The sequence below is a fragment of the Euprymna scolopes genome, chromosome 24, assembly GCF_053919585.1.
Source record: "Euprymna scolopes isolate OS-2025 chromosome 24, ASM5391958v1, whole genome shotgun sequence".
Taxonomy (NCBI): Eukaryota; Metazoa; Mollusca; class Cephalopoda; order Sepiida; family Sepiolidae; genus Euprymna; species Euprymna scolopes.
The window spans coordinates 17,655,193-17,678,935 of NC_136505.1; the positions used below are offsets into that span (position 1 = coordinate 17,655,193).

Consider the following 23,743-nt stretch of genomic DNA (forward strand, 5'->3'; position numbering starts at 1 on the left):
GCGGACGATTACGACCTAAGGAACCAACGCACGTTTAGATTAATATTATCCGCGCAAACAATAGTCTCAACAGAAAGATTTAAAAAAAGGTAAAAAAAAAAAAAACATTTTAGATTATTGAATGATTATCTGAAACATAGACCACTATAGCACACACACACGCAAGATATCCGAAGCCGTTGTTAAATGCGGTCAGCAAAGTTATATAAGCTTCCAGACGTTTTTTTTTTGTACATGCATTTAAAATTATCGTAGACTCTTGAAAATGAAGTTGCTGTTGGTTTCCCATCTGCTCATGGAATTTTCATTTAGTTTTAGGCACAGATAGAGAGTGAGGGAAATGGTTGAGAGTTGTTATAGTTAGTTGAGTAAAGTTTGTTTTTCTTGCGTACAATGTGACACGCACTTGTATTATCATGCCCATAGGTAGTAATTTGATAGACTGCTTCACGGTAGATAATCTCCAGAGGTTAATGCCACTCATACATATACGTAATTGCACATTAATAGTGACAAGTGACAATAACTTTGTAGCAGTTCTTTCTTTCTTTTTTTTTTTTACCAAACTGTCCTCTTTAGTATTCAAATGTGCCCCATTTCATTTATTATTTTCAAGTAGTATTTTTCACAGTAGTATGTTTCACTTAATTAACAATATGGTTGTCCATTGGATCCGATGATGGCGTTGGAGTTTTGCATCTCATCTATGAACACGGAGGTAGCTCTGCAGTCCCAGCCTAGAGGCACAAACTCTTGAACAGTGGCGACATTGGAAATCAGTTGTGATCGCTGCTGAGGCTGCTCTGCGATGTCTCTATTTGGCGGCAGTGAGTTTCTGGCATCGAGCCTCTTCAAAATTGGCAGCAGCTCTATAAACTAAGCCTCGCCATTTTAGTCTGTTCATGGCATAACCATCCAGGTCTTTCGGTTTAATGTATAATTAATGTAATGTTTAATTAATCATCCGTCACATTGCCATTGGAGAGGACCAGGCCGGTCATACCATCATGGAAGAGCCTGATAATCGGCACAAACTTTGGAGGACACCTACTCACGGACTATCCAAAGTGTTTCCCTGTTGACGGTGTCGAAAGCTTTGGTCAGATCGATGAATATTGAGTAGAGGGGCTTGTTCTATTCAATGCATTTCTCTTGACGTTGTCTCACGATGAATATCTGTGCCCCAGGAAGGGTCTGTTCAGAAATTGTGATGAGTCTGTTTAGGATAACCTGCGCATAGCCTGCGCAAAGATCTTTCCGGCAATTGAAAGGAGGGAAATGCTCCTGTAGTTCCCACAGTCCGACTTACTTTCCTTGTTCTTATAGAGGGAGATGATCAGGGCATCACCAAAGTCATCTGGCATCATCTCCCCCTCTCAGATAATGAGCAAGACATCGTGGAAGGCCCCAACGGCGTTGGAGCTTACTACCTTGTAGATCCCAGCAGGGATGCTGTACTTTCCTGATGCCCTGCCGGACATTGTCCAGTGGATCGCCTTCTTGATCTCCTCAATGGTAGGGCGGTTTCGAGCGAATCTTGTATGAGCTGTTGGAGCATCTGATTCAGGCCGCCTGAGTAAACTGACGAGGGTCGGTTTAGCAGAGTGCTGAAGTGCTCCCGCCAGCGCTTGTTGAGACCCTCCTGGTCCTTGATAGGTGTCTTCCTCACAATAGTAGTGGGGTGTTGTCAGAGATAAAGGGGTCAAAAACAGTTTTCAATGAGCCGAAAAGTTTTTTTGGTGTTGTGAGTGTCAGCATAGTGTTGGACTTCAGCTGATTTTCCCTGGCACCATTGGTCTTACATTGCTCGGAGATCAGTCTGGACTTTGGCCTGAAGGGCCTCGAACTCCTCGAGCTTGGAGATGGAGGACGAGTCATTCAGCCTTGTTCTTGACATGTATTGTTTCTTTGATTTTTTCGTCATTCTCATCGAACCAGTCTGTGTGAGTTCTGGTCTTCGCCCCAAGGATTTTCTTTGCAGCCTCACTGACTGTTTCCTTGAAAGAGGTTTATTTCTCAGTGCTGCCTTTGGTGGTCACATGATCTTGGAGCTGGCGTCGTGCCCGGTAAGATGGACCTTCAACCTGGCGACATTATATGACGCCCTGACGGTCAGAGGTCGGTTTTCGCGGGGCGATGAAATGTGCAGCATTAGTACAGCCCTGACCAATCTGTGGTAAGTTCTCATGGCACGGATCACACGAATGCCACTGATGTCTTCTTGGCGGACGATGAAGAAACCAATCATGTGCCAGGGTTTCGACCTCGGGTGCACATCCAGGTGGTCTTGTACTTTTCTGCCATCCTGAACAAGGTGTTGGTAATATAAAGACTGTGCTCTGAGGAGGAACAGACTGTTGTCATTGACCATAAAATTGCTCCTTTTCATCACCTGGGCTTGTAAGTGTAGGGCATAAGCGCTGATAATTGTGAGGTATCTGGTCTTACTGATAGGGATGCACAGTTTCATGAGGCGCTCATTGATTCCAACTGGTAGCGCAGAAACGCTTCTCAGCAAAGTTGTCCAAAAACCAGCACCTCGTATCCGGTCTTCTGCTTGCGATTTTCCTTTCCAGAAGAAGATATAGCATCCCCCATTTTCTTTCAGGGATCCTCATCCGCAAACCGGGGTTTTCTGAGTGCGAATATATCTACCCGGTAACGCTGGAGGTCCCTTGCCACAAGTGCTGTTCTTCTTAAACGCCTCTGCCATACATAGTACTGGGTCACCTTGGGCAAGGTGTAGTACCTGTTAGCCTCCTTTTTGAGGGTTACCATATTGTGGAGCGTAGGCCCTCTCAGCTTAGGCATGCATGACCCACTGGGATGTGGAATATGCTCTAGTGCCCAGCAACATAAGCCCCAGCCATGGGCAAATGGCGTAGGGGGTAGAAGGAAATATCTCATGAAAAACATGCGATCGATATGACTGCTAGTCATCTCGCACCTGCTTGTCACTAGATGCGGGCTATCAAGATTTAAATTGGTGTACGTGTCGTACAAGCGTACATCACTAGAATCCATTGATGTACAGATATCTTCTAAACTCAACTCATCATGTATATATATATATATATATATATATATATATATATATATATATATATATATATATATATATATATATAGTTATTTTATTTTCAAACTGTAAAGTGACTTATGGGCCACCCTATATATATATATATATATATATATATATATATATATATATATATATATATATATATATATATAGGGTAGCCCATAAGTCACTTTACACTTTGAAAATAAAATAACTTTTTCTTAAATGATTGTATTTAATTAATTCTTTTTTATTACACAGTTTATAGTGTGGAAATTTGTTCTGACTTAATTACGAAAGATAATGTCTCTTAAGTAGCCTCCATTCTCGGCTTTGCAAAGTCGAGCTCTTTCTAAGCTATTTTTTATGACATTTCTTAACATGGGAAGAATTTCCTGCGTATGTTTGCCTTAAGTTCTTGGATGCTTCAAGGCTTATTTGCATACACTTTGTTTTTAAGATATCCCCAAAGCCAAAAGTCTAGTTCTAGTTCTGTCATATTAGATGAACGTGGAGGCCATTCAAAATCGAAATTTCAAGAGATTTTTCGATCCTGAAACATCACAGTTAACAACTGCATTGTTGCTCTAGCTTTATGTGCAGTTGCTCCATTTTGTTTGCCACCAATACCCTCGCATGTTTACTAACTGAGGTTGAACAAATTCAATAGCATATCATTTAAGAGGATATTGAACATTGAAATGACGCATATAAGATCTTTGCATTGCAATATTTGACCGTCCATTTTCAAAGTGGAATTCAATTATCCTCACTCATTGTTCCGTTATAAACTTATCTATACAAAATATTTCCAAAGATTCTATTTAATAATTCTGAAAACAGAAATTAAAATATATTAATAGAAAAATGTTATTGAATTTTTAAAATGTAAAGTGACTTATGGGCCATCCCATATATATATTTTCTCTCGGTTTCTGTAAAAGTCTGAGGAAGCTACGGACGGCCAAAAAAGCGACCGGGAAACAATAATGCAACTTAACAGAAAGATACGGTAATAAAAAAAATAAAACGTGTGTATATATATATATATATATATATATATATATATATATATATATATATATATGATAGTTGTATAGATTAGTTTCCTAACCTAGATGTAAACTATGAAACTCGCGTGATTATTAAAAAGTGCTCAATGCAGGAGAGACCTAGTATATATTTTGTTTATCATACAGGGATTGTTGGTTGCATATATGCGTGCGTGCGTGTTTCGGTGACGTCATAGTTCAGGAATGGCACTTCATCATTTAAAATTATCGTAGACTCTTGATAATTAAGTTGACAAAACGAAGCCTTATAAATATATAATGACCTTTTATTCCATCTGAATGATATGATCAGGGATTCAATACCTTTTAGATTCTACATTGTCTTATCCCCCCTCTGGTCGCTTCCAAACGGGTTTCAACTAAGTCTCGCATTTCTCGACTCGACCCTGACTGATCTGTCTCTACAGCTCTCTCTGACTCTTCTCGACTTTCTACCTTGACTAAAACTGACTCTCTCAATATATTGGAAACTGTTTCTTTGTGTCGCCAAAACGTGCCCCAGCCACGTGAATATTCTCACGTGGCTTTTACAATATCACATGCATCTAACACGTTCTGGGCCACACAATGAAAACTCCCAAACTGTTTTTATTTTCCATTGTTCTAACTCTGACCTCTGGTTTATCATTATTTCTAAACACAATAAACAATTCCTAAATTCCGGTGATTTCGAAATGTATTCATTTTTAACTTTTTAATATTCGGCTCGATTTTAACCTTTTCCTTTTAACAAAAATTCTTTTAAAAATTATCTACGTTGTTCCTTTAATTACTGGGACCTGTCTTCTTCCATGGAACACTATAAATAAAAGTGCCCATACGAAAATGTCTAGAAACTTATTTAAGGCACCTCGTATAACGCGTATATACTTCTCCTGATGATGGCTTCGATTTATGACGGATTGACGATGGGGCGAAATTTACCTTGGTAGACTTTGTCCTTCAATAACAACAAGAAGAAAAAATTTGGTGTCTAGGGATGTTCAAGTCCCCAGCTTACATTATGATTGATTAGACGCTTATTTCCATTTGACGGTTTAAAGAATCAGGTCACAGCGACATTAGAAAACGTGAGAAGGAGAGACAGCAAAATAAAATATGCCACCGATCATTTTCTTTTCGCTTTTACTATCGGCTCTCAAATTAGGTAAAACGCCATTTGGGATAATAGATTGTAGCAGCAGGAGCAGATATGCTCGCACGCGACTTATGATTTTTAATATGTTTTGTTTTGTAACATCATTTCTGATTGGTTGTAGTAGTCAGCTTTCTTTCTAGCTTGCCCAATCAGACGCTATTTTTCTGGCGAGCTGAAAACGTGACGAAGCGCATAAAAGTTAAAATACGGTCACTTCCCCTCTCTCTCTCTCTCTCTCTCTCTCTCTCTCTCTCTCTCTCTCTCTCTCTCTCTCTCTCTCTTCCTGGATCTCGGACTGAAGAGGTGGCACGGACCAATCCCAAACTACTCTCTTGGGACGCCAGACAACCCACCAGGCTTTCGCAGGGTCAGAATGTTCCTTCTCGGTAGCACTGACTTTCCAATACCAGTTTTTGACCTGTGCGTCAAATTTCTCACTGTGGAAGAGAAATAAATATCTTTAATGATTGTGAAATACTGTGTGTGTGTGTGGGGGGGCGTGTCCTTATGTGTGTGTGCGCGTGATTTGTCAAAAAGTCTTTTACTTCATGAAGCATTAAACACAGGTTATATTACATTTCTTTACTTCATTTCGTTCGTTTCTTTATAATTTCTTCGTTCCTTCTTGTTTTTTTTCTTCAGTTTTATATAAATACACCCTCCACACACACACAAGTAAGAGCGATACTTTTATTTATAAATACTGAATAAATAAAAGGATATTGTTTCCGAAACGATCATGCATGAAAAAATTGGATGTTTCCCCTATGTAAACTTGATAATTTCACAATTATTAATCCCACACCTTATATCTATCTATCTATCTATCTATCTATCTATCTATCTATCTATCTATCTATCTATCTATCTATCACTCTCTCTCTCTCTCTCTCTCTCTCTCTCTCTCTCTATATATATATATATATATATATATATATATATATATATATATATATATATATATATATATAAGTGAAAGTGTGTGTGTGTCTGTCTGTCTGTGTACATTTCCCTACAAAATAACTCTGTCAATTTTCAGTCTAAAGACTCGAAATTTGATATACAGGGTACTGAGATTTGGGAAAATCTTTGTAATCGGTTTTCGGCCAGAGATTTGGCTGTTAATAGGTCAAAGTTTAACGATTTGCCCTTTGAGAACTCTACCAACCCCCTCCGTCAATTCTGAGTCTAAACACTTGAAATATTAGATGCTGGTTCTTTGGACATGGATCTAACTTAATAATTTGATTTGAGTCCAAAACAATAAATGTTAAGGGGTTATAATAAGGGTCAAATTACTCAGACTATTTCTGGTCTAAACATTTGAAATTTTACATAAAGCGTATTCAGAGATAGGGCAAGCTTTTTAATCGGTTTGGGTTTAAAATTTGAGTTACTAATATATAAATCTATGTATGTATGTTTACATGAATGCCTAAAACTTTCGACAGAGGCAACGGATTTTTACAAGATCAGTATCGTTCTAAAGTTCGACCTTTTAGACGATAAATATCGAAAAATTGGCTAAAAACATTCAACTGGGCACTTTACTACAGGAGGGGTCGCTTTTTTCATCGATATTTTCGAAATTCATCCCCTCATTTCGATTGTCTAGCCTTAATCAAAAACTACGTCACTTCCGGTTTTGGTAAAGGCATCAGGGTTTTTTCCCGATCTTTTCCTCTTCTGCGGTACGGGTTCGAGCCTGCCCTCCTACAATCACTTTTTTTTTTTTGCTCAACATACACCTCCAAACACCCGGGCAACGCCGGGCACCCATGCTAGTATATATATATATATATATATATATATAAGCAGGCCACCCGGCATTGCCCCGTCGTAAACTACCCTTAAATATGATATTTTGATTAATGAAGATTTCGTATTTAAACCTAAGAATAAGCGAAGTAAAAAAAGGAAACAGAAAAACGAACGCGGGGGGGGGGGGTACCCAGGCGGTGGTGGTGGTGGTGGTGGGGGGGTAATCAAAACATAAGAATAAAACACAAAAAACTAACGTAAGGCAAACGAACGATATTAAATGTAAAAATCGAAAAAACAAAAAGAAAACAGAAAAACGAACGTTAAAACTTCTGAAAAATAAAAACCAAAATAAAAGAATAAGCGAAGTAAAAACGAAAACAGAAAAACGAACGTTAAAACTTATCTGAAAAATAAACCGGGGGCAGGTACCCGGCGTTGCCCGAGTGTTTGGAGGGGGTGGGGGTGTTAATGAAAACGTAAGAATAAGCGAAGTAAAAAAAGAAAACATAAAAACGAAGCGGGGGTACGGGGGGGCAATCAAAACATCGAAAAAAAACACAAAAAAAATAACGTAAGGCAAACGAACTATGTTAAATGTAAAAATCGAAAAAACAAAAACAAAAAAGAAAACAGGAAAACGACCGTTAAAACTTCTGAAAAAAAAACACGTGAAAAATGGCTTAAATAAGCCTGTTTCGATATTAAAATTTAAAAAATCGGTGAGTACACGGGTGTTTTTAGGTGTGTGTGGTCAGTCAGGGGTGTTAATGAAACCTTAAGATTAAGCGAAGTAAAAAAACAAAACCCAGAAAAACGAATGTTACGTGAAAAATGGCTTAAATAACACTGGTTCAATATTTAAATTTAAAAAATAAAAAAAAAGACATCTCACACCACGATTCGAACACAAAACGTTTAGATAATGAACCAACGCGCTAACCAAATGAGCTAACACGACATACACCGAATTTAGTCAGTTCTTCAACTATTTAAACTAAATCAGGTCATGACGTCATCTGACGCATGTGTAGAACCGGTCGTCGTCATGAGAGGACGGGTTTTGTTTACTTACCCCCCCCCCCCGTAGAAAATTGTCGATTTCAGTGTGAAAGAATTTGTCGGGCAAAGGATGGACTTCAATATGATACAAAGTTTGTGAATTTTTGTTCTGGGCGTCGAAAGTTTTTAGCGGACACACAAACACACATATATGCATACATACATACACACATTTTTCGCTTTTATATTTATAGACTAGCGAGGGGTACCCGGTGCTGCCAGGTATTTTTCGGTTGGTGGGGGTGTTAATGAAAACCTAAGAATAAGCGAAGTAAAAAAAACAACTGAAAAACGAACGCTAAGAAACCCTGCTTTGCGGGGTGGGGGGTACCCGGCGTTGCCCGAGTGTTTGTAGGTGTGTGTCGTTGTTAATGAAAAGCTAAAAATAAGCGAAGTAAAAAAAGAAAACAGAAAGCGGGGGGTACCCGGGGAGGGGGGGTAATCAAAACATCGAAAAAAAAACTAACGTAAGGCAAACGAACGATGTTAAATTTAAAAATCGAAAAAACAAAAACGAAAACAGAAAAACGAACGTTAAAACAACAAAAAAAGCACGTGAAAAATGGCTTAAATAAGCCTGTTTCGATATTAAAATTTAAAAAATCGGTGAGTACCCGCGTGTTTTTGGGTGTGTGTTGTCGGGGGTGTTAATGAAACCCTAAGAATAAGCGAAGTAAAAAAAAACAAAAAAAAAAAAAAAAAAAAAAAACAGAAAAACGAACGTTACGTGAAAAATGGCTTAAATAACACTGGTTCAATATTTAAATTTGAAAAATCGAAAAAAAAAAGATATCTCACACCACGATTCGAACCCAAAACCTTCAGATTATGAACCAACGCGCTAACCAAATGAACTAACACAGCGTACATGAAATTTGTTCAGTTTTTCAACTATTTAAACTAAATTAGGTCATAACGTCATCTGACGCATGCGTAGAACCGGTCGTCGTCATGAGAGGACGGGTTTTGTTGACCCCCCCGTAGAAAATTGTCGATATCGGGATGAAAAAAATTAACGTTTTTGGCCAATTTTTCGATATTTTTCGGGCGAAGGATGGAGCTTCAATATGATACCAAGTTTGTGAATTTTTGTTCTGTCTGTCGAAAGTTTTTAGCGGACACTTAAACACACATACATACATACATTTTCGCTTATATATATATTTAGATTATATTGGATCCAATAAGGATTTGATAAGTTAAAAAAACAAAAAAACTGTGCGCCACTACCGAGAATTGAAACCAAAACGTTTAAATTACGATTTACCTTTTCGTTTGACGTTAATACCTGAGCTATGAAGACATGTTTGCTGCAAGGCTAAAAATTAAAAATAAACCAATAGCTATTACGTTACGCATGCATATTCATCATGCCGTCATTCGACCTTCACTTGGCAAATTCCCAATTTTTTTTTCACACGTTTGCACCGAATTCTCCCGGCTAAAACCAAAGTATAATGTTTCGCATAGGTTTGATTTCCTTAGACCAAAAACTGATATAGGAGTTTGGTAGGCAAAACTTTTTAAACAAATATATATATATATGCATACATAAATATATATAGAAATACGACTGTGTTTACTATAATCATTTTACGCAAATATTACCCAAGTATAAATCATGTATAATATCTGCATTTATATAATTACACGTAATAGTTAACTAAAGATGATCATCCCATAATAAAACCGAAAAAACTAATAGGGAATTAATTAAAATGAATGTTTAAAAGAATATGCAAATTAGCTAGATCTTTTGCAGATGAATGCAATTCTCTTATCCATATATAACAAACTTCTATTTTCTTTTTAAATAAATAGAAAAACAGGATGTTTAATATAAATATCAATACACAAAAACCCAAACTTACACGAGTATATATATATATATATATATATATATATATATATATATGTATATGTATGTATATTAAAATTCAATGATGGCGTAACTAAAAGAAAACAATTTCATTTTCTCTTCCGATTTGCTAGATTTTGTAATCATGCCCGTATTCCTTGTTTTTTTTTTTTTAAAGTTGATGACTTCCTATTCTTTAGATGAGTATGGGCGGAATAAGTTAAAAAAATGACGTAATAACTACATGAATAATTCTGCGCTACGAAACAGGTGCTGTCAATCAAAGAATTGAACATTTTAACATGTTGAAATAAATAAATGATAAGATGGACAACATCTTGAAATTTGGAATATAGATTTTCTGTCATTTATTTGTATATGCTATTTATTTACATTGAGCTTCATAAATTATATATATATATATATATATATATATATATATATATATATATATACACACACGCGTAAATTGAATAAAATCACAGCCTACATGAATAGAAATTCACTCATTTTGGCGTTACGCTCTTACAGCTGTTTCGTGAAAGGATGAACAATTACCTCTCGTCCATAGAACTGTAAATCTTCCATCCAGTCACTCCTCAGAGACGCTTACAACTATTCCCAACAAGTTTTTCAATCCGTTGTGAACACGTTTATATATATATATATATATATATATATATATATATATATATATATATATATATATATATATATATATACATATATATATATATATATATATATATATACCGCTCCCCATGTGGGGGTACCAAATTAGTTAAAAGGGAAAAATATTCCCAACTCGCATTTAGGTAAAAATGCACTTTCGTAAATAATTGAATTCATTCAAAACATATCGCTAACCCCCCCAAAAAAAAAACCCCAAAACATCTATCTATATATATATATATATATATATATATATATATATATATATATATGTATGTATATATATATATATATATATATATGTATATATATATATATATTATATTATATTATTATATTAAACAGAATTCCGTGCTTTTTAATAAGACTTCTCTCTCTCTCTCTAACCACTCCTTGAATTTTTTGAAAATTTTCCGGGATAATTCTCGTTGCCCCCCTAGGGGCATTATAGGGGAGAGTTGCCCCCAAATTGCTAATTCATTCGTTTGTTTACACTTTTCTCATTAACCCCTCATTTTTTTAAATTTTGCACAAACATTAGCCATGGTGAAAATAAAATTTTGCCAGAACGGATTTTCAGGGATAACTGTAGTGGCCCACCTAGGTGGGGGGGGGCATTATGAGGGTAACATTGCCCCCAAATATTTCATCCGTTCATTTGTTCGGACTTTTCTCAATAACCACGCCTTGGATTTTTTTTTTAAATTTTTCACAAGCATGCTCGGCTTGTGTTTTTTTTTTTTTTTAGTTTGTTCGCTCCAACTTTCTCTTTCTTCGTAGCTTCGAGTTTTCACTCCTCTCTTCTTTTTTGCTTTCTTTCCTTAATTTAAAAACATTTTCCATCACGTTTCACTTCCCATTGTTTTTCACTTAAGTTAGACGATACAGTGGGCATTGTTTTAAAAAGCGCCACTTAACATAGAGCTCGTGAACTTAATAACGCTTTACTTTGAATACCAACCCCAAGAAAAAAAAAAGCACGAAGGAGGTAAATATTTATCTCGACTGTTATGACATGGATTAAATTTCAACTTAAATTCTTTGTGGCTAACGAAATATGAGCCGGCTATTTATCTATATAATCTATGTGGATGACTATATATATATATATATATATATATATATATATATATATATATATATATATATATATATATATATATATATATATATAAAACTACTTCACTTCATTTACTCACATAAAATTAATATACGAAAGTATAAATTTATGCGTAAACTTTAAGTATTTACTTCAAAAGTGCTCAATACGTAGGTAGAGCTAGTTAGTAAGTTATAAACTATATACGGCGATTAAGCTACACTGAATATTCCGCGTTTCCTCCACTCTAGGACTCTTCAGGCTTATGCGCGAATTTTGTGGTTGTCTGTCGTTTTTATATACGCACCTTCTGTTGAGATTTTAATTAGCCAATCAGCTTTCTAGTATCCACCGCGCCCTTCCTATCAGCCAATGAACATGAACTTACCGGACAAAGGCCCATTTGACCTCTGGTTGACCTGTTCCTTTGTTTGTGCTCTATTTAGCCTGGATATCTAGTGTCTTGACCTGTTTTAAATATATGTAACGTTTTTTTATATGTTCGTTTATGCTATATATATATATATATATATATATATATATATATATATATATATATATATATATATGTGTGTGTGTGTGTGTGTGTGTGTGTGTGTGTGTGTGTGTGTGTGTGTGTGATAGTTTATGTATATGCATGTTTATTTAATTAATTTATTTGTTTATTTTCTATTGTTTTTGTTACTTTTAAAATTGTTTTGTATCGGTATACTAGAGTAAATTTTATTAGCGTTTAAAAAAAAAACGATTAAAATAATGGCAACAACATCTATTAAACTGTAGGAGAGAATAGCGAACGACTGTGTTCACACAGTCGTTCGCTATTCTCTCCTACAGTTTAATAGATGTTATTCATTCTATATATTCTCTTTGGGGAACTGTGAATCTTTTCTCCCGTTTTTTCCCCCTCGTTGTGCCATTATTTTAATCGTTTTTTTTTAAACGCTAATAAAATTTATTTTAGTATCCCCGTAATTTTTGGCACATTCAATAGTTCCCCATCAGAACTCTTTACTTTTGACATAGTGTTATTATTTTTACGCTATCGATTTTCTCCCGATGAGATGATAGCTGAAAGAACTTTCGAGAGACTTCCGCCCATTATATTTAAAACTTTATTTAAATTCTGTACCTCTAAACATATATATATATATATATATATATATATATATATATATATATATATATATATATATATATATATATATATACTGCCGCGGAATCACCACCCCCATTATGTCAATAAGCTCGAATTACCTTCAACAGAAACCTGACACTTCTCAAAAACATCACGACAAGGAGTGTTAATGAACTTTTTTCAACAACAAAGAAACAACACAAAAACATTTTCGTAACGAAACAGAATAACAGACTTTTTATATTTAGATGGAAAATAAAATATATACGAGCAATAAACACGCAAGACATTCTTGCCCGTAAGTAACTCGGTCAAAAATTAATAATAGTCATTTATTTGTAACTGAAACAGCTTTCCATGAAGTCATCGGCTTTCACAGCAATTCCTTCACTTCGGCCCGAGAGTTAGAAGCACTTCCTATTGGCGGACCCAGTCGCTGTGGGGAACGGGGATAGGAGCAATATTCAAATAACCCATTTTAGGACTATGCTACAGACTATTAATGTGAGTCACAAACTACTTTTAATCGTTATTTCTGTGTCCCTCTTGGGACCCATTTTCACAGCCTGTCACTCCAGTTCCTGCACCTGCTTAGACTTTGCAGCATCCAGCGACTCCAGCCATCAGTACCAATAGCTACTGACGTCCAAGTACCAGTACCAGTGGCCACTGACGTCCAAGTACCCGTACCAGTGGGCATTAACGTCCAAGTACCCATACCAGTGGCCACTGACCTCCAAGTACCCGTACCAGTGGTTACTTACGTCCAACTACCCATACCAGTGGCCACTGACAATCAGCTACCAGTCCCCGCGCCCGTCGACGTTCGACCCTCAGTTTCCGGCACCCCTTCGGTACGACTTGGATCAACCTGAGGCACGTCATCCCAATGAAAATAGACATAGCAGAAACAATATCTTTATCTAAGATAATCTCAGTCAAACAAAATATCTTAATATACAAGAGAGAGAAACATTGTAAAAATTTCCGATTTTACACACACGCACACACACACGCGCACAAACACACACACACACATACGCGCGTGCACACACGCGCGTGCGCGCGCACACACACACACACACACACACACACACACACACACACACACACACACACACACACACACACACACACATTCAAAATCTTAATTGATTGTTACAGTGTTTCTGTTATGTTTGTTCCATTTGACAGTCCGCCTCATTAACACAAAGGCCCAGACCCCAAAATCGGAATAAAGAGAATAACGTTTTAGACAATGAAAACAGAAAAAACAAAATAAAATAAAAAAGGGTCGCACAAATGTCACTAACCGAGGGAGCATGGAAGAGTGGCGCGGTTACAGAGGCTTCCCCCTCCCCTCGTTTTAAAATTTAACAAGAATCCCGCATAATGACCGAGACTACGATTGAGAGAGAGAGAGAGAGAGAGAGAGAGAGAGAGAGAGAGAGAGAGAGAGAGAGAGAGGCGCACACTACACGCTAGTTTTTAACAGAGAAAGCTTGGTAGAATGTAGCAGAACAAAATATGGAAGAATGCCGTTGCCGGCGCTTCTGTTTATCGATTCCAAACCGTTCTGCGTTTTCGGTCTGCCAGATTGGCTACATCAGACAAAGTAAACGAAACCGACGAAATACGAAAACACATTTTAAAAACCACCTCTGGCAGCATCATCGCGATTTACACTGGAGTCCTTATTAGCGATGAGAGGTAATAATAAAGATAGAATTCAATTCTTTAAAATCCAAAAGAACAACAAAAATGCTAGAAACGTTTGACTGCACAAGCGAGACGAAATAAGATCGGATAATTACAATTATTACACCTTCGATTCGGAAAGGGAAAAAATCGAAAAAAAAAAAAAAAAAAAAGGAAGAAACAACCAGCTTATGAAGCTTATTTAGTGGAGGAGGCTACACAGATTCTCGGTAAGAAAAAAAACTTGATTTTCGCTTTCATTTAATTAAAAAAACAACAACCTATATTATGAACTATTCGAGAGAATGAATCTATATATCTATATTCCTAAGTAATGAGATTGTTGCTATTGCCATTGAATACAATATTTACATACACATTACCATTCCGTGAACTTGTAAATGCAAGTATATACATGCTATGCATATATATTCCTAAGCTAAAACGTATATATATATATATATATATATATATATATATATATATATATATATATATATATATATATATATATTGTGTACAGAAAGTTTTTAGATGAGACAAATCATTGGTACCGTCGGTTTCAAGCCTTAAACGGTCCTTATTATCGGGCTTGAAACCGACGGTACCAATGATTTGTCTCATCTAACAACTTTCTGTACACAAAATATAAATACGCTCTCACATTTCGGATTTTCCTTGTAATTGAGCACTCTGCTGGATTTCTTTTTCCAAAAAAAAACTAATATATATATATATATATATATATATATATAAATATATATATATATATGTATATATATATATATATATATATATATATATATATATATATATATATATATATATATATATATACACGAACTTGATTAATATATATACGAACAATGAGATGGGTGGGTTGAATCACAGATTAATCAATCTTGTAGTTTACAGTTTTACAAAATGTTGTTGGGAGGAAATAATTTTATCTAAGATAATCTCAGTCAAATAAAATATCTTAATATACAAGAGAGAGCAAAGTAAAAATGGTATGATTTATATTTAAATTTTGCGAAGTAAAAAAATATAGGATTTTAGAATAAAATTTTTAAACAAAAAAGTTATTATTTAAAACAAGCAATTTGAAGTTTTTCTATAATAGTAATAGTAATAGTAATAATAATAACAAAAAACAATAATAATAATGACAACAACAACAATAATAATATTAATAATAACAACAAGAACAATAATAATAATAATAATAATAATAATAACAAAAACAACCATAATAATAACAACAAGAACAATAATAATAATAATAACAACAATAACAATAATAATAACAATAATAATATATAATAATAACAACAACAATAATAATAATAAAAAACACAATAATAATAATAAAAATATTATTAATAATAACAACAATAATAAAAATAATAACAACAATACTAATAATAATATTAATAATAATAACAACAATAATAAAATAATAATAATAATAACAACAATAATAATAATAGCAATAACAATAATGATAATAACAATATTAATAATAATAACAACAATAATAAAAATAATAACAACAATACTAATAACAATATTAATAATAATAAAAACAATAATAAAAATAATAACAATAATAATAACAATAATAATAACAATAATGGCAATAATAATAACAATAATAATAACAACAATAATAGTAATAATAACAATAATAATAAGAACAATATTAATAATAATAACAACAACAATAATAATAATAACAACAATAATAATAACAATTTTAATAATAACAATAATAATAATAATATTAATAATAATAACAATAATAATAACAATATTAATAATAACAATATTAATAATAACAACAATAATTACAATATTAATAAAAACAATAATAATAAGAAGAATATTAATAATAATAATAACAATAATAATAACAATATTAATAATAACAATAATAATAATAGCAACAACAATAATCATGACAATATTAATAATAAAATAATAATAATAATAACAATAATAATAATAATAATAACAACAACAATAATAAAATAATAACAACAAAAACAATAATAATAACAGCAATAATAATGATAACAATAATAATAACAATAATGATATTAATAACAATAATAATAATAACAACAACGACAACAACAATAATAATAACAAGAATAAGAATAATAATTATAATAATAATAATATTTTTTTTAAATTCTGTACAAAATTTAAATATAAATCCTACAATTATATATATATATATATGTGTGTGTGTGTGTGTGTGTGTGTGTGTATGAAAGACTGAATGGAAAAATGTTCATATATTATATCTACATTTTTCGTCACACACACATTTAGCGTTATCATTTCGTTAGGGAACAAAACATGGACGTTACTATGTAGTTTACTTGACATGTCTTTACGTATTGAGCATTGTTGCAGTAAATGATGGATACATATACATATATATATATATATATATATATATATATATATATATATGTATATGTTCACCCTTAACAAGATCTCTCACTCGAAATTTAAAAATAATTTTGGGAATTTTGCAGTATATACAACAAAACGAAATAGTGGTAAAAAAAACCACCAAATACATAACAAATAAATGTTACCAATGGCAAGATAAGTTACTCTTCTACCTAGTTGAATTAGTTTTTTATGGGTTGTAGCAGTATCAGAATTTTTGTAGGAATTTTTGACACCCCTAACACGAAACTGCGAATACAATATAAAAATCTCGTAATTTCTCTGTTAAAAGTGGGTTATTTATTTTCTTTATGGATTATACTTCCAAAATAAACTATTACAGTTGTTTTAAAAGTAATAAAACTATTTTTTTTTTTAAACAGTAATGAATTTTCCGAACTCAATATTTTTCAATTTTTAAACTCAATATTTTAAAATTTTTAAATTTTAAAAATCTATCAAAATTTTTCTATTGATTCTATTTTTACGATATTTTCAGGGTCAATGTGAAATTTTATGTTCTTTCCAATAAACCGAATATAATATTTTAGACAAACGTTTTTTTTTAAATTCACGCCCCCCCAAGTGTCACCCATTTTCAACTTTCTCTTAAAAAGTAAATAATTAATTTATGTCGTGGAGTTTTTATATATCACAAATTGAAGAGAAAAGGTCAATAAATAATATATTCAAATTTAAAACAAAAAAAAAATCGCTTTTTTAGAAATTTACCTGTAAAGTCCGAAGTTTAAAACCTTATTTTATAAGAACACATTGTTTCTTTTTGTCTTTTTTTTTTTTAATGAAACCTTGGTCCTTGCTCCTTTAATTGAAAAAAAAATTAGGGCTTGAATTACATTTTTCGAGGAGTTATAAGCTTAGAAAGATAGGGGATCGAATAATTCACGCCTCTCATTTTGAAATGTCTATTAAAAAGTAAATAATTAATTTATGTCGTGGAGTTTTATATATCACAAATTGAAGAGAAAATGTCAATAAATAATATATTCAAATTTAAAACAAAAAAACAAATCGCTTTTTTAGAAATTTACCTGTAAAGTCCGAAGTTTAAAACCTTTTTTTAAAAAAAAAAAAACACATTGTTTTTTTTTTTTTTTTTTTAATAAAACCTTGGTCCTTGCTCCTTTAATTGAAAAAAAAATTAGGGCTTGAATTACATTTTTCGAGGAGTTATAAGCTTGGAAAGATGGGGTGGAATTATTCACTATTTTCACGAAATTTCTGACACTGCTCTGAGTTGGTAAGTTAGAACGACAAGATATCAGATATTAAATATTCAACTGAAAAGTCCCGATAATCGCTTAAATCATGAAAATGAAAAAAAAATATTGATAGAAATTGACCCAATAAATGTCACGGTGATAATTATTAGGTAGATTTCTGTCAATATTTTGTTTATTTTTCGAGTTTTGAGCCATTACGAACACTCAAAAGACGGCATGTTTTTGTCGGCCATGTTGTTATCGGTTTAACTTACCAACTCGGCACTACTTTTTTTTTTTTTTTTGAAAGTTTTAAAATATGTTAAAACATAAAAACTTATCCAGGTAAGTAAAAAATGTAACTTATTTCGCCTTTGATAACATTTATTTGTTATATATTTATTTATTTACCACTTCTTTTTTTTTACATTTTCATCCCAAACAAGGCACTTCGCCACTTCGATGTAGGGGGCTACTATCAGGGACCTAAGTTGTCTGTTTACATTACACTTGAACTTCTGCATGTCAGTACAGTTGAGGAAACCCGAAACCGGAAGAGAATACCAAAGTCCTGCAGTTCTGTGGAAGAAGCTATTAGAGTAAAAGGTTTTCTTACATCTAGGGATCTCAACTGCATAGGGGTGGGACTTCGCTGCTTGTCGAGTTTGTTGTTGGGGGTATTTTCGTCGAGGGGGTACAAGGGCTTGTAGTTCGTCAGAGCATCCACCATTTAAATATTTTTTCATTTTGTTGTATATACTACAAAATTACCACACTTTTTGTTTCTTTCCACAAATGTTTTCAAAATGTTTACATGTAATCTAATATATAAAAATGTTTACATGTAATCTAATATATAAAGGCTATATGTCTGTCTGTCTCCATATTTTAAATTCTATCTCTTTTAAAACTAAAAGTCGCAGAGCAGAGCTAGGGGCCTCAAATGTTTGGATTTTTTTATGGACCGTTCTTTTATGGTCTTTTAACCATAAAGGGTCAAAAAGGGATCAAAATTGAAAAAATCGTTACAGATTTTGTATATTGATCTTAGTTTATTTTTTATTTTTTAATCAGTTTACATGCGTTGATAATGATACAGTGGTAACGCCACCAGTTTTGAATGCTACAGTTTCAGTTTCGATCCTAACTGATGGAACACAAATACCTTTCTTTTTTTACTTTTGAAATCACGACTTTATAATAATATATACGAAATCTGGACAAATTAAGATATCATATTTAAGCGGGCAAAGCCTGGCGCCCTCCCCGCGCTAGTCTAATATAGTAAATATATATATGATTTTATATATATATATGCATATATATATGCATATATATATATATATATATATATATATATATATATATATTTCGATTATCATGAAATTTGTATGACATTCCAACCGAAAATTTGCCTTCTCAAGTCTAATAGTCAAATGCTAATTAAAGGGCACACAGGCAGCTTTGATATCTACAATAAATACAAATACCAGACAAAATAGCGTGTGTCCAGTAAACACGCAGTATCTGGTCTGGTATTTAACACACAGACAGGGACTGTCTACCTGTCACTTTCTCTCTCTTTCTTTTTTCTTTTTTTCACTCTCTCTCTCGCCCCTCTCTCTCTCCATCTTCCTCCCTGTTAGTTTCTGTCCGATTTCGATGCACAACGTTGCTAAATTCACATTTAATTATTCGTCTAGTGAATAAAATGCTAAAAATCAACTCAAGAGAAAACTAAAACGATTTTACGTTTCTGAATTTTGAGATGAGGATTCATTATTCGTATTATTTGGATTCTTCGGACTACTGTTCTTATCTTGAGTGTTATAATATATATATATATATATATATATATATATATATATATATATATATATATATATATATATATATGGTAGTCAACAATATTATATTATATATATGGGAGTCAACAATATATATATATATATATAATTTAAAGGAGATTAGAACAATAGTCTAAAGAGCTGAGTGTATTTTAATGTAACAGTGAAATTACTAGTTTAATTAAAATACAGGAAATAGAAAGTGCTCGTTGTAATTTAGATATATAATAAGCTCGATAGTTAAATGTCCTAGAGCTAATACAATATTAAGTAATATGATTGATAATTTAAAATTTAAAAATCAAATTATAATTAAATTAAAAATTAAAAATCTGTTTCATAAGAAGGAACAACAACAAAATCAATTATCTGTACGATCGTTTCGGAAAACAATACTTTTTATTGTGGTGTACATCAAGTTATGTACAATAATTATATATAGATTTTTGATAAGCAAGGTCTCCTCATCAGCAAATTTTGAAGGGTTTTTATTGAATTTAAAAGACACCATAAATAAACCTAGCATTAAAAGTAAGGCAGATGAATCTGAAAAAATTGAAATAAAAGGCCTGGATTTAAAATTTATAAGAAAATTAATATGGGTTAGAGATAGAAATAAGTAGAGAAAAATATATATTTTTGAATTTACATAATAAATTTGGTTTAAAAATATATAGAGATATTTACCTTTTAATTTTTCGTTTTTTGAAATCAGGAGCTGTGGTTAAATAGTCATTAAGATGTTTGCTATGGCTTTTTATCTTATTGAATGATGAATTTTAAAAGCGGGGGGGGACGCTCGTGCAATAAATTGTTTCCGTTAGCGTATTTTTGATTTAAAGACGCTACGGTTTATATATATAGAATATTATTATTACGTATTTTAAGGGGAGATAATTGTCATGTTTTCTTTACTTTTATTTATTTTAGGGTGTAAGGGAGATAATTAGTCTAACTTAAAGGAAAATAATCACAACAAGCAAGAGGTAATATATTTTGGTTCCACCTCTGGCCTAATAAAACATAGAATCTCAACGCACAAACATTCTTTTAAAAATAACTCTCTGTCAAACCAAACTACTTTATCAAACTATATTTGGCAACTAAAAAACAGCAATATTTCTTTCAACTTAAAATGGCAAATAATTGAGACTTGCAAATCATATAAACCAGGAGATAAATTTTGTGCACTATGTACAAAAGAGACCCTAAAAATTTTAAAATATGAAGATATAAAAAATACAACCAAACTATTAAATTCAAGACAGGAGCTTATGACATGTAGTCATAAACGTTGGTTTAAATTTAATAAATATAAACCACCTTAAATCATTAAAAATTACTTATTAGTAAAAATAGATTACAATTTTTTTTTTTAATAAATTAAGTTAGACTAATTATCTCCCTTACACCCTAAAATAAATAAAAGTAAAGAAAACATGACAATTATATCCCCTTAAAATACGTAATAATAATATTCTATATATATAAACCGTAGCGTCTTTAAATCAAAAATACGCTAACGGAAACAGTTTATTGCACGAGCGCCCCCCTTTTAAAATTCATCATTCAATAAGATAAAAAGCCATAGCAAACATCTTAATGACTATTTTAACCACAGCTCCTGATTTCAAAAAACGAAAAATTAAAAGGCAAATATCTCTATATATTTTTAAAGCAAATTTATTATGTAAATTCAAAAATATATATTTTTCTCTACTTATTTTTATCTCTAACCCATATTAATTTTCTTATAAATTTTAAATCCAGGCCTTTTATTTCAATTTTTTCAGATTCATCTGCCTTACTTTTAATGCTAGGTTTATTTATGGTGTCTTTTAAATTCAATAAAAACCCTTCAAAATTTGCTGATGAGGAGACCTTGCTTATCAAAAATCTATATATAATTATTGTACATAACTTGATGTATACCACAATAAAAAGCATTGTTTTCCGAAACGATCGTACAGATAATTGATTTTGTTGTTGTTCCTTCTTATGAAACGGATTTTTAATTTTTAATTTAATTATAATTTGATTTTTAAATTTTAAATTATCAATCATATTACTTAATATTATATATATATATATATATATATATATATATATTCATAATTCCTTTTACTTGGGAGTCACCACTTATCAAGGGCCGAACGCCACTTGAGGATAAGGGTTGATGAATATAAGATGATAGTGTAGTAATCATTAATGGTTTAAATTGGGTAGAATTTGATTGTTTATGAGGACGGGTTAACAAGCACTTGTTAACATTGGATTTGAAGGCTACCATGTTGTATTCAACCGGAAAGTAGGCCAGTGGAACAATGTTCCAAAGGCGGGCAGTTCTGGCAAAGAAGCTTCAGTCATGAAATCTACGTTTAGATTTAGGCACAGATAGACAGTAGGGGAAATTATATATATTTTTACATTAATTATAGGCAATAATAAATAGTGCTATGTAGTAAGATTATACACCTAAAACAGGTTTAAGACTTCTAAAACTCATACTAGAATGTGGCGCAGTGGATAAAGTACTTGGTGAATTGCAGTTGTATATTACACTCTTTTGGGCGAGACTCAAAAATACAATTACGAATCATTTAGAACTCTACTTAGTCATGGTTGACCGGATGAGAACATACTAACCCGTGAATTAAATAAAAAGTTCCGATCGAAATTTCGCGCAAATTGTCGGCAAAAAGATCCCCGAGTTCGGCAAAAAATTTTCGAGTTCGTCAAAATGAGAATAGTAGTCCAAATAAGTCGAATAAAATGATTAAAAAATAATGCTATGCAAAAATGTTTTGCACATTTATAGTTTATTATAACATAAACTTGAACTCACGTTTTCTATCGGTTTTTTGTTAAATGCGATTTCCAATGTAACATTTCACTATTTCTCTGTGGATAAAACTGTCAGACACGATACCGAGTGTGCGTGTGTGTGTGTGTGTGTGTGTGTGTGTGTGTGTGTGCATGTGTGTGTATGTGCATGTGTGTGTGTGTGTAGTGTAGTGTTTCTCGCCTGTACATAACTTTAAAAAATGTGACATTGAATAAATTGTTATTGATCAAATAGTTTTTGAAAAAAACAAACAAAAAAAATCAACAAAGATCAAACTAAACCTTAAAAAATATTTTTTTAAAATAATATAAACATGACTATATTTTGAATTATGTTTCTCTCAGCCTTTCTCTCTCTCTCTCTCTCTCTCTCTCTCTCTCTCTCTCTCTCTCTATATATATATATATATATATATATTTATATATATATATACATATATATATGTATATTTATATATATATATATATCATATAAAACTGAATGTGCGCGCGCGCGCGCGTGCGCGTGTGTGTGTGTGTGTGTGGTCACGAATAGGCTCCTGTACGGTTGACTATTTTAAAAAAGCTGATTACATATAATGATAGAAGATGTATCGAGGCACAGGAATGGGTATGTTTGATCTATCAGAACAGTGGTTAATTAAAATTGTAGGGTCTGCGTTCGCGCCTGATCTACAAAGTATGGAAATAAAAAATTAAAAAATTAAAAAAAAACGTTTACAAGTGTTTCTGATATAGATGTACATAAGAATACTTTGATAAGTATGTTTTAACTTAAATAGGGATGGTATAATAAAATTGTGGTG

At 32.4% G+C, this 23,743-nt stretch overlaps 1 protein-coding gene across 2 annotated transcripts in view; it reads left to right on the forward strand.

Moving 5' to 3' along the window:
• LOC145246614 (uncharacterized protein RP688-like) overlaps window positions 1-23,743 on the forward strand; it is a 74,958-nt gene that overhangs the window by 31,488 nt on the left and 19,727 nt on the right. Inside the window, exon 1 of one of the 2 annotated variants that reach the window (XM_080108281.1) lies at window positions 14,252-14,790. The exons of the other annotated variant lie outside the window; for it this stretch is intronic. The gene's annotated coding sequence lies outside the window, so the exon portion shown is untranslated. Of the gene's footprint in view, window positions 1-14,251; window positions 14,791-23,743 lie in introns of those variants that run through there. 2 annotated transcript variants of the gene reach the window in all.